This window comes from Melanostigma gelatinosum (genome assembly GCF_949748355.1).
Source record: "Melanostigma gelatinosum genome assembly, chromosome: 17".
Taxonomy (NCBI): Eukaryota; Metazoa; Chordata; class Actinopteri; order Perciformes; family Zoarcidae; genus Melanostigma; species Melanostigma gelatinosum.
The window spans coordinates 10399308-10413253 of NC_136650.1; positions in this window are offsets into that span (position 1 = coordinate 10399308).

A 13946-nucleotide genomic window follows, 5' to 3' on the forward strand; every position below is an offset into this window, starting at 1 on the left:
TGTTGTGCAATGTTCTTCGGCGTCATTTAGCAGAACGGTTTGTCAAGCACACAGACGCGGTGAAAAGCGTGCCAAAAGATCGGGGCGATTTACTGACATTTATGTGGATATCCTCATTAATGATGCAATTGTTGAAGTAGCGTACAATCACGTTGGCACTCTTCTCTGCTGGTACCGGGTTGTTTGACTCTGGACGTTTTTTAATTGCTCGGTTCCAGAAGCAAAGAGGATAAAACTGCAACATCTTCTGTCGCTGTAGTGTGTGTGCCAGTAAGATTGGAGACATAATTCACATTTATGTCCCATCACTGACATGATTTCTCTCGCCTCCAGGCCATCATCAGAAAGTGTTTTTACAGTGGTGCTTTTCAAGCAGTGTGGCTTAACGTGCCGGCTGTAGGCTCTCTTTGGTTTCTTTCTACGCCATCTTTGGGGATTTTTGTGCATTCACGGAATGTAGTTTGAAGTTCGAAAAGTTTCTTGATTTAGAACAAGTCATGTTTAGGTCCGCCCAGGCCTGCACTAAACAGCATTGATATTTGCCCATACCCTGACCGACCGGAACTGCACAGCGCGCATATGCATGCGGACACGCACACGCACACAGTTTGAAGAGTAGACGGAGCGAGCAAGACACACACACACACACACACACACACACACACACACACGGAGCGAGACAGACAGTCACACACATTCATATTTGCACGGGGAAAGAAGCAGAAATAACAATAAGCTTTAAAGAGGCGTGTAAATGTTTTTCGAGTTTGCTTCGTGTGCGTTCTTATTTTTCAGTGTGTGTGCCCATATAAGGGTGTAGGTGAGTTTGTGTGTTTCTAAAGTCTGAGTGTGCAATGCTGTGTGTGGTGTACTCATGCCAGGAGTGTATTGTTGTCACCTAAGGCCCTCTAACATCATTTGTACGGTTTCCACACAAACACACACGTACACACATGCACATACGTGCACACAGTGGTAGCAGGTGTCTACCTTGTGAGGAGAGCAAAGCAAGAGGTGTGCCTCTGTGGATCTGTCTGCATGTTTGTGTAAGTGGTGTGTGTGTGTGCTTGTGCACAAGCACAGGTGTGTGTCTGTTGATAAAGTTTATCAGCTCAGGGCACGTTGCTGTCGGCAACCATTGTTGTGAAGGGAAAAGGCCATGCAGACAAAGTGTGTTTGTGTGTGTGTGTGAGAATTGGGGAGGGGGAGACATAAGCACTGCTGATGACCCTCTTATCTCAGAAACGCACACACACACACACACACACACACACACACACACACACACACACACACACACACACACACACACACACACACACACACAGCAGACGATTTCAATCCTCTTTGAAGAGGAAGAGCTATCATTATATTTAAACGTTGATATTTCAAACACCAATGTCTGCAGCACCTGAAACATTACTTATTTTGTAAGTGAAAATATTGACATAGATGTCCATGAAGGGGCTGCTGAGCCGAGCGACTTGCACACAACAACAGGATACGATACAAAAGGCCTCGATTCCCGTCTAAGCCACATTTTCAGTGTGTTTGCAGACCAAATCCAAACATCTTGTTCTGTAACTCTGTGGCTGATCTTTAATGTTCTGCTCTGTGACAAGACTGTAACAACAGTGAACACAGATCGTCCACGACTGATGGGCAGTTCTACTCCTAACATCAGCCCGAAGATTAACCTCAGACAATTAAAACTTATGCCGCATTTCCACTGATTGGCACAGATTGGCTTGTCTCATTAGTTGGCAAAAGTTGTGGATAGTACCGAATACTTTTTTTGGTCCACCTCACTTGAGGTTCCAAGCTGCTCCTAGAATATTGAGTTAAAACACTGCAGACCACTGATTGGTCAGAGAGAAAATCATCACTAGAATCTTCACTTCTATTCTTGTTTGAACATCCCGAACAAACCCACAAGCTGCCAGAGCGACTGGACACAGTTTAGGCTATTTGTCTGTGTTTTGATGCGACAACACTTCCAGACACAAGACAAGTTCCTGTGTCTGGCTTGCCACCCGCTGATTAAATCGAAGGCCGTTAGCCCCGAAGTTAGCAACAACTTCGGCCCAGGCTCGCTTGAGGATTGTTATTGTGGACCAGCTATTCTCATTTTGGTGAAGAGCTGTTCCTCTGAGTTTTGCTCCCCCCCCCCCCCCCCCCCCCCGTCATATATTTACAGTCAAATACATTAATGTACAATCAAATACCCCGGGATACAAGGTCAGGAAGGTTTGGAAAAATACACACTGCCGAAGCCTAAAAAGGGTCAAGCGAGAGAACATGCTGGGTTTCATATTGCTACCGTTGCATATCACAATCTGACCATGCAAACAACGTTTGACCCCAGCATTTGACTTGTTACTTTGGCTACAGTAGCCTGCCGGGCAGGGAAATCCCACAGTGACCAAAACCTTTGGACTTGCTTGTAACATTTGTGGGAGGTAGGAGTGAGCAACATTCTTTGCCCTCCCAACTGCTACTGAAGTGCCTCTGGGCCACTTGACCTTCAAGTGCTCCACTTGCTCAGTGTCTAAAGGAGCATGACTATACTGGGCAGCTCCCAGCTGAGAGTCACAGTCAACCTCCGAAAGTACTCGCTGAGAAAAATGTTGTTTATGTCAATTGGCTTGGGTTGTATCGATATATCACATGCATTAACCAGTCTAGTTAAATATGCTCTGCACATTCGAACCAATACTGTCTGTTGGGAAGGTGAGGTTTCCCTTTCAAGTCCCCTTTCAGCCTCACTGGTGATGATTGAGACTCACAACAGTTGACTGTTTTCAAAACACCAACAATAGGCTGGGAAGAGTATTTGGGGGATTTGGGGGAATATTGGTCTCTTTAATAAAAGCCCACACCACCTGTTGTGTGTGGTTAACTCATCCCTGTCTTTCACACTGTATGTCAGCCATACATCTTCCAATTTCATTCATTCCTTCACCCAACCTTCTGCACATCCAAGCAGAAAGAACAAACACTCTGATTCCAGCTTTGTAAATATGAAGATCTGCCATTTTTTGGATTTCTATATGATAGTAAATAGAGATTCACTGATATTGATTGACCTGAAAAAAGTCAATCAGGTATTGACCATGATGCAACCTTTTCACATGAACTTCTTTGTTGTTGTCAATGTCATTATAAAATTCAGTGCATTCAGTATATCAGTTGATTTAATTAAAAAAATAATCAGTCAAATGAATCGATAATGAATGTTACTCATCTCATCCTTCCTCTTATTTACGTCCTCCCTCCTCTCATTCAGCTTTCTGCATGCGTCTCCCATCTCACCTCCTCTTCTTCAAGTAACATCTGGGGCTCCGAGTAAGCTTGGTTGACACAAGAACCGACAGTCTCCTGATGAGTGACTGTACACAAGAGCACCGTTCGTTTTGACATACCAATAGAACACAAAATAATATGTATGGAAGTCCCGAGAGGTCAAATTAAAGGCAAATAAATGACAGTATGTGAATACAATGTTAACATAAACCTATGTGATCCCTTGGGTATTATAGAATATGCTTGGGTGATATGTGTTTTTTCCACCTAATCTCTATTATGAGTGCATATTATGGATGTTGAATATCCAAAAGAGAAGAAATTCCTCAGTCTTGCATTAAAAAAGGATGCTGTTAGGCAGCCGACTAGGAATTGTCCCATGTCTGAGCATCCTTGAACGCATCACGAAGGACAGCTGCTAAACAGTCTCTGCTTTCAGCTGCAGTATACCATGCAACGATAATGCAAGTTGAGAAAAGAAAAAATAAGGCCGATTAAATGTCGCTGTGATGGATTACCCACCGTAGCAAGTTTCAAGTATCTGCAGATCCATCTGCATAACACGTCAGAATGGATGTTTTGTTTTTTTAGTCAGAAGCAGACAAAATCGTTACAATCCTCAGAAAGTTGAGGTTTGAATGTGGCTCACGCCGTCTGTGTGTCTCCAATGTCCAACACAGTGGACGCAACTTTAAAATAATTCCCAAAATGAGTGTGTGCACTAGATGGCACTGTTGCCATATCTCACCTCACACACACAGACACACTCATACGCACACAAACAAGCACAGATTGGCAAACACAACGTTACCTAAGGCTCAAGAGATGTCTCTCTCTCTCTTTGACACACATGCATACACTCCCTTTCTCCGCCGGCTGTCCCCCCCCCCCTACACACACACACTTACATTAGCTCTGTCTAGCAATCCACTGTAATGTATCCTTATTACAAAAACAGACTCCCCATAATACTAGAAGCCATTGTTACAGCAGCCAAGTGATGGGAAATCGTGAAGATTCACTGTAGACATGCAGTATTGTGTGATTCATGAAATTACAAAACAGTGTAGCATGCTGTGGTAAACTGCTGCAGCAGAGACAGACAGGCTGCAAAACCCCGCTTCATGTTACTGCAGTCGCGTACTGTCAACTGGAATGTATTTTCTTTTGAAGAAGTGCTTGCATGAAGAGCACTTCAGGAGAGTACCTCTCAGTCACCACTCCCACAGATTATTCTGCCTGTGTGGATTCAACGTGTCGTCTGCCTGGTCACCAAATCACTTATTTGAGAGTAGGCCGCCGCTCCGAAAGATCAAGTATGAACAGTTTGAGTGAATTTGTAGTCCTCTTCGCTGTGTCACGGAATACGTTTTATCCAATCTCACTCAAGCGGGAATGAGGGTTTGAACCACAGCTCCCACAATTCAGTTAACGGCAAGAAAACACGGTCATCTCTACTTGGTTATCAAAACAGACACTCGCACAGAGAGAACAAACGCGTATACAAGCGAGAGACTGTCCTCGCCGGAAAAAAACTAACGCATTGGCTGTTCATTCAAACGCTTTAAGTGACCCATGTTTGCGTTTCACTGTCAAGTGGCCTCTTGCAGTCGAGCCGCTAGTGAGAATGAGTAAGGGTAATAGCGTGACGTTGTTGTAGCATCTCAAAACCTCACAGAGAGGTTGGTCGGGAAGGTGGTTGTTCGTGCAAAGTGTCCAATTCTGATTTGAATGTTTTGCACCCCGTCTCTTTCAGCCACCGGCATGTGGTGCCATACCAGCAAAGAATGGTATGGGTGGTTGTCAGTGACCAGCAGTATAATCAACAGAAAATCCAAACCTCCATGTAGGTAGGACTTATTTCAGGGTTGCCATTAGACTACATTAGCTTTAGCTATAGGTCTGTCTGCTAAACGGACAACAACTGAGTGTATCTGGAGAGGACACCCCAATGACGGGGGATTTGCTCGTTTAATCAAGATTTGCCGACTGGTCACTTATTCATCATAAAAATGTCATGTTTGACCCCTGTTCATCATCAGTGAGCCGGTGAGGAGTGCCAGGCACGCACCTCCGACACGCAACAGCAAAACAAATTTGCTCTTTTGTGGAGCTGGCAGTTAAAACACGAAGATGCTTGCCAAGAAACTTCATATTGCACGGGGTCAATAAAGGCAAAAGGGTGAATCATAAACGAATGAAGACGTTCGACCAAACTTTCCAAACACTCCAGAAAACGGTTTGCTCCGCATGAGTGAAGTGAAGGAGGAGGTGAGGACCGTCTGACTGACCGCTGACGGTGCGGGGCACAAAATGGCTGCGAAGTTTGGCCACTGACACCGAGATGTCAGTGGCGCCGTCGCATCTGATTTAACAGAGGGTTGCTGGTTGAATCCTCACAGCGACAGCAGCCAATGCTGCTGCTGCTGACGACGCTCCCTCAGGAAGTGTAACTCACTGCCACACATCCTGTGCAACCACAATCCTGTTCAAGGGACAGGTATTGAAACCAGCTGGCTGGAAGCAAATGTTTTAACAGGCTGAGTTCAAGTTGCATCTGTTCAGGACTAAGTAGCGTACAAGTACACAAAGTAACATACGGTAGTACACAACATTATGGTCGAAGTACATACAAGTGCTGCACTTAAGCAGTAGTTCGAGAAGTAAACCCAGAATTTCAATTAGCTCTCCCTGAATACGGTTTAACATTTCATTACTCCTTTTTAACAGTAATACATCAGTAACAATGCAACGATAATGTAATCATAACACTGACACGATATGACTCTGACTGGGACCTTACTGTTGCCAGTACACTTTAATTTTAGTTACTTTAAATCAAGTCTTGTAATTATTCTGTACTTTTAAATTGTGTTGATATATTTAAATGAGTAAAATATCTTAAAAACGAACTTTCTTCTTCAGTTTCCAATATGTCAACAATAACAGTCATATAACCTGCTGTTTGGCCATCTGCACCACTGCAAGTCATGGATTCGTCAGCTTTTCAAGCTGAGATCCAAATCTCTCCTCCTCCTCCTCCTCCTCCTCCTCCTCTTCAAGTGCCAGACTACTTTCCACCTTGTACCGTAGCCCAGTGCAAACCTCACTAACTATACAGCCAAGGCTCTCTCATGCTCTCTGTACGAAATGTTTCAATGTCACCTCCTTCACAGAGATTAAATGGCCTTGAATTATCAAAGAAATGTGAAATATAAGGTGTGTTACTGCCCACAGAGAGTTTCTAGATGAGTCGAACTACAGGCCGCTTGCCAGTATTTAACATTTCATCGCCATGGGAGAAACCTGTGCGAGGTTAAAATAAACACTCGACTGCTGTAATTCAGGTCTTTGAGAAATGAACTCCGACGATTCAGGAGATTTTCGTGCTGTAGCACTGCTGAGCGAAGGCATTTGAGCTCCCATAATGTGCACTAACCTGCTGCAGAGATGTAGCATGCTCCATTTACACATACGCATTCAGATAAAGATGAAATACTATCTATCTTCATGTGGTTAAAGGTCTCTCCCTCAGAGAGAAGTGTAGCAGATGGTGTCGGGACGCAGAGAAGCCGAGGGGGAAAAGGGATGAAGACAGTGTGTGTGTGTGTGTTTCAGCGTGTCAACACATGGATATTTCCTCTGCAGCGCTCTGTCTCTCTCTTCATATCTCACCCAAGCGTCAGGGGAGTGGGCGGCAGGGCCTGTCTGCAGAGACCACACACACGTTTAGCCTTCAGAACACGAGCGCTGGTTGGTATCACGAACGGGGCAGTGACACATACTACAGTTATGTACAAATACTCTGAAGACATGTCAATGAATATTTAATGGCAACAGGGTATTGTGTAGTTCTGTAGAGGCAGCTCCGTGTCCATAAATGCTTGTTAGCGATGGCAGTGTCGGTCGGATGGTTCACCTCTTTGGTGTAGACTGGAATACTTCACCGACTACTGGATGAATTGAGATTTTGTACAGGCTTGCACGGCCCCTTGAAGACAAAGCCCGTTGACTTTGGTGATCCACTGACTTTTCCACTTTTGGTTTTATGCCAAATGTCTCAAGACCAACTGGATGGATTGCCATCAAATCTGTAGCCGACATTCATATCCCTTCGATGATTAATTGTATCAAGTTTGGTGGCCGCTAAAATTTCAATCTAGCAACATTATCAGCTGAAACATATCATTATTAACACATTTTGTTTTATGACCAAATACCTGTGAAAACTAATGACATTCCCATCAGCCTCAGCTGCACTCTGTGTTTACTGCCCATAAGCAGATGGTGGAGGTGATGAATTTGATCCCTGTTGACATCGGCATGTTATCGTTGTCATTGTGAGCATGTTAACGTGCTGATGTTGGCATTTAACTGAAAGCACCGCTGTGCCAAAGTGCAGACTCACAGAGCTGCTAGCATAGACTTCATCATTTGGTTAATCTCTCGAGTGGACCTCTTTTATGAACAGAATAAAACCCACCTTGCTGCAAACGTGTTTTGAGCAACAGACAAAGTGATAAAAGACTCATTTCTGAGGGTGATGAACATAATTTGATTGAGGAGGCAGAAGGCTGTTAAAGCCACATAATTGATATGGGTTCATAGACTTGAATGTAAACTGCAGTATTGGTGGGGAAACCCATACAACTCTTGGAAATTTGATTCATACTTTCTAATATCTCCTGAAAAGAATGAATTATAGAGTCGGTTACATTTTACATTTGCAAAGTACAGTCCTGCCCTTCAGATGGAGATGGAAGATATGAACTGATTATTTCAGATTGAGAAAACAGGATTGTTGAAAGCCTCAATACAGATTCCAAAGGTGTCTTATTAATTGGCACGTTTACATTTTAACATCGTCTATTACTGTGTTTGAAATGAGAAAAGTGTTGCACGCAATGCAGTTAACACTCGCGTCTATACCGCACAGAAATAATCTCTCAAATCACCGCATTATGAGGCTTATAAATGTTGATTTTATGTTCCAAAGCATGCATCAAATCACTTCATCCACTATGGCACTTTGTGTTGATTAAAGTTTCCTGAAAAATAATTCTGTGAATGACTGAAAGGCAATTATTTTAATGCTGAAATGATTTGACATGCTGATGATTCCCTTACTATTTAGTCGCTGGTTTATTGGTGTTAATTGTGACAATGGATTCAGATGACATGCATACTTTGCGGCAATCCTTTAGAAGGAAATAAACAAGGAAAACAAAGCTGGGCAGACCTGAGAGCAATACTAAGTGCAGCGGGAGAAACAGTCATGTTTATCTGAACTATAATTGACTGTTTTATGAAACAAAGGAGCCATTAAAACCACAAATATCCCGTTTACTTCACCAACAGGAAAACAAACAAATTAGGCTACAGAGGAAAGGAACACTTGGAGACTGAAGGCCACGCAGCCGTCTTTACTTACCAGCTCTGTAGGAACAATACGTTTTGACTTGCAGCACTTTCACAAAGTATTAAACTTCACCTCCATCTTTTCACTGCCGTACAAGCTAAATCTTAAATAGTCTAAATAAGGAATTGTTTTTAATCAACGCATATTGTCAAATTGAAAGGTTGCATCTGGCCGATTTCCCAGCTGGCCGGACCGTTTGCTGCATGTCATTCCTGTACTCTATTTCTCCACATGACCTGTCGCTCGGTCTATCAAACAAAATCATAAAATGCCCCAAGAATCTTACAAAAAAGAAAACTGTGGAATGACTTGAAGATAACTCCCCATCAGACATAACGGCATTTAAGCAAATCTGCAGAGAGGAACAAAAGGAGAAAAAAAACAAATCCAGATGGGCCAAACTGATATCGACATTTCTGAGAAAACCCAACGTTGTAATCACTGCTTCACAGGATTTTTTTTAAAAAGTACATTACATATCCCTGTATTTGCATCTCATTTATTTTTACATTCATAGGCGCACTCACAACAATTTGAAGTTGCATTTGTTTGTGGACCAATATCCAGCATCATGTTGGGAGTTCTTGATGGAAATTAACATAATTATTATTTTGGATACAATATTCTTATTAAAAGCTCAATAAATAACTTATCTGAATCTAAAGCTCTTTGAAAATACACTGTGAAGCAATTCTCTTTTGGAAAAAAAAAAATTGCTGGAAACAAAGTGGAACAATAAAACATGAAATGGGAATTACTGAAGGGATTTAATTTGTCTCTTGAAGTTTAATATCAAAGGGTTTTCTTAATGTTTTTATTTCTCTTTTTGCGATATTGTCATGTGATACTTTCATGTGTCTGAAACGAAGAAAAGAAAGAGAGCAGGCCGAAATAATTTGAATGTGAGGGCTGCAACACCACACGATTGAGAGTGAAAGCAAACGCACTGTTTCAATTGTGGAAATAAATGTGTCCAACATGAACTTAAAATCTGCTCCCTGTACAAGAGACAAAAGTATTAGCGGCAGGTTCTAAGAAAACACCAATACGGTGGCATTGTGATTTTGTTAACCTTTTTATATTAATCGCAACATTTCACAAAGGATGATAAGTATCAGTTAAAGGCATCAGGCGTCCGGTTGAACATGTCTAGCAGCCATATGTAGGTTTTCAGTCCAGACTAAGCCTCCGACAAAGAAACCTGTAAAGGGAAAGAAACTTAGTAAGAACCAACTGTTGTACTTGGTGGCTTCCAGGACAAGATACAGCAAATTACCGAACAACCCGTGACTCATCAAAGGCGACAGGCAGAGGTCAGAGAGGGAGAGAAGCCAGGCTGATATGAACCCGACACTCTGAACCAGCTGCTGGCCTCCTGTTGGGGTCGGTTGGTGAGGGGAGTCTTCAGCCATGTCTTAATTGATTGTCTCGTGTCCTGTGGTGACATTTAAATGGATATCCATAAAACTAGCACATCAAAACATTAGAGGCTACATTCATCAACAAGCTATCCATCTGCAACGGCTCTCACTGAGCTGCTGTGGGCGATGAAGACACAGTGTGTGTCACTCCGTCATTTAGCAACAACACAATGAGCGCAATCTAAAATCACGTGCACATTCAGCTTCTCTTCATTCTTGGTCACTAGTTGAACCAAGTTGGATGATTCTGCTTTAACTGCTGTTGGTGTGCCACTGATAGCGGCAGTGAACTCAAATATATTTCGTCTTTATTTGATTTATAGTTGTTTGTTTAATCTCAAATCCAATCTGTCATCAAAGTGTGCCAATGGCCATGGGAGTCGAATATTTGGAACTATATTTCCCATGTTTCATAATGAGCCGTGGGACCACATTGACTGTATATGATGGATGTAACAGTGGACTGTATACATCAGTGGATGTTTGTTCTGTGATGCCGAGGACTGTTGTATAATTAATATTGTGAATAATGTCAGATAAACTGACGGATAAATAGTAGCCTGCTTGTCCTAATGTTCGTAAAATGTATGTTTTAGGTATTATTATCAACATGCTCTTACTCATTGGGATATTGCGTACTGCAAATTCAATCACATTTAGGATCATTTTTTAGACTTTGATAAAGAATACAATTCTCTATAAGTCATTTTACAGAACAATGTTACAATATATTGTTCTATGTTTTCTGGTAAATCAGTTGAGGGTTTTAATGGATACAATAATCAGACAGGGGGGTTTATTTTCTGACAAATTAAGCAAATCAAAAACCTGACATTAAAGTACTTAATCACATTCATGTAGAAATCATGTAAAAATGTATATTGTCGTAAAACAGTCTTGCTCATTGATTAGCAGCATTTCCCACAATAGCCTTTTATACCCAGATACATTAAAGTCATATCTATCATGGTATACGTTTTATGAGAAAGTCTCTCACCGTAGACATATTTATATTGTCTCACCATACTGTATTTATTGTCATATTACTCATCCTTAATGTACACAAAACCACTGTGGAGCATCCCCTAGTTTTGACAAAATAAAAGCATTTCACCATCCACAGTATTTATGTAAATTACTAGTATATATTTCAAGACGTACAGTCATTTTCATGCTTATTATAATCTGTTTTTAAAATCACTGGACTGTGAGTGGCAGCCCACTAGTGGCAACAAACACAAAACAACACGTAGAGCAGGAAGAAGGTGACGGAGAGCGCGGCAGGTCAGCTCCAAGGACAGCGCTCTGTGAAAACTTGTTGAAGTGTCACAGGAAGTCCATTTTCCACTCCAGGTACTGGAGCTGATTGGACTTTGGTGGTACCTGTGACCAATTAGCAATCAGTGCACAGCCTGGTTGACCTGCCACTCTCCCAGAGACGGCTTAGATGGACTGGCCACACACCTCTATCCCACTCTGTCGGTTCATAGGTCAGTGACGGCTTCTTTTAATGACAGTGAGCATGAAACCCCGATGTGCCATCTCACCTCCAGAGAAAGCTCGCTCGAGCCAATACTTGACCTGATAAGACTCGGGGGCAGCCCTCTCTTTGCTTTCGCTGTACTTTTGAAAAGGTTGTAAATCTTTAGAGTCTACAGTTGACTGAGGAATGGGCCTATAGGCTATGAAATGAAAGTTCATTCCAGTCATACTTTCTTCCTCCCCCTGCTCCAGAGACTTATCAGTAGAAACCTACACCTCGTTCAAATGTCAAATTGCTTGTCTTGGTTTCTTATTACGCAGCCACGCCTCTTTCACTCTTAGCTTGTCACACTTTGTGGAGAAGTGGGCAATGTTGCAAGTGGTTGAGGGAGGCAGAGACGGCACAGATTCTAAACACCGTTTACTGTCACCTGATAACTTATTTAATCCCATTTTTGTCCAGATGATCATTAAAATGAAAGCCATAGATTATCACATTTTCCATATGAAGTCCCAGTTGTGAATGACAAATAGGTAGTAGGATGAGAAATATGAAGCACATGATAGTCCAGTGTTTTTGGAACAAAGGTCAGACTGTGTGAATGGCTCCTTAACTCATTCCATGTGATGGGGCAAGGTTGCATTCATACAACACATTTGTCACAATAAATGTACTTTTTTTATTTTAGAGAGATTAACTTCACCAAATGAGTCGGTTCACGGGGTTTTCACTTGTTGCCTTTATGTATTTCAAAGCTTCACATTCACAAATTAAACATATTGAGCTGAAAGGTTCATCATTGACTGTTTTGAAGCAGCAGGTTGACAAAAGAAAAAAATCAAAGCACAAGGTCCTCTTACTGGAAATATTTCAGAGCTTCAGCGGTATATGGATTTTGCTCAGTTGTCGTGGAGATGGTTTGAGCTGTTGTCAAACTACTCAGGATGTGGTTTTGTTGGTTCTGTTTAGAGCCAATATAACAACATATGTTATACATTTTATGTTGGCAATTCATTCTGAGCATCTCGACTAAAATGCTAATTCATCTTCTTGCCTCAAAGTTGTTTTAATTGTACCCTTAATGCATGTTTATTCTTGACCTTAATACATGTGACTAGCGTTCAGACCTTTCACCTGCATCTCAGTCTTCATGCAGCCCGGCTGCTGAAGATTTTGAGTTGTGCCATTTAATAATCTTCCTTTTGTGCCATAAAGCGAATCCTTTTGCTGAAATCTGATCACATGACAGTAGATTCAGATTCATTCTTTATCGTCCTCTGTGGAGGACATCTGTCTTTGCAGTCTGTGCACAGAAATAACATTCTAAACGAGGTGTAAACAAGGTGTGCCCGAGCTATTTAAAGCAGTTATGGCTGACGACACAAAAGGTGTAGCACCTTGGAAGCTTGACTATCGAGGGGTAGTCACAAAAAGGAGTATTTACAGTGATGCAGTGATTTCTTGTTTACCCTCTCGCAGTACTTTTCCATATCACCGCTGTCCTACAGAACCTCTGATTTCCATAAAGCAACATTTGCACAACTTGAGACTAAACTGGTGTCTCTTTGTAACACTCTCTGCCCATTTCTCCCACCTCTTCCTGGACCCTTCATTCCTCCTATCTCTATTCCAACCCTCCCCCCCCCCCTCACACACACACACACCAGGTTCTTGGCAGTGCTAGGCGGTCGCCCACCTTGTCAAACTAGCAGGTTCATGTATGTCTGTGAGTGTGTGCGTTTTCTGTGCCTCTGTTCAGGGTGTGTGCGTGTGTGTGTGTGTGTGTGTGTGTGTGCACGCGCACAATATTGCGTGTATGTGTGTGTCGAGCAGTAGTCTAGACGTGGTTTCCTCTCCTGTGTTTGTCTTTCTCCTCAGGCCAGCTGATCTGTTCAGCCAGGAATGTTACTGCTACTGCTGCCATACTGTCAACACACACTCTCTTTCTCTGCTGCAGATTCCCCTTTTTTCTCTCCCCCTGTATCTCTCATGTTATTTTTCTCTCTTTCTTTATCTACAAACATCTGCCTTCTCTCTATTTGTGTAACCCTCTCCCCCTCTTCTCAGTCTCCATCTTCCAACCTCTCTCATTCTTGCTTTCAAAAGAACAGAATCACAATTTATCTTTCTCTCTCTCCTACAATGCTTATAATAGCCTGTTGGGAAAAATCTAAATGACTAATTATTATGAATTTAATAATTAGTGAATGTTATACATTTAACATAGGCTTGTGTCCTCTGTAGTGTTTAAGGCCTGTGTCCTTGTGTGAACTTTCACTGACACTAGGTCTTCAGCAAATATTGAATCTATTAAGAAGCA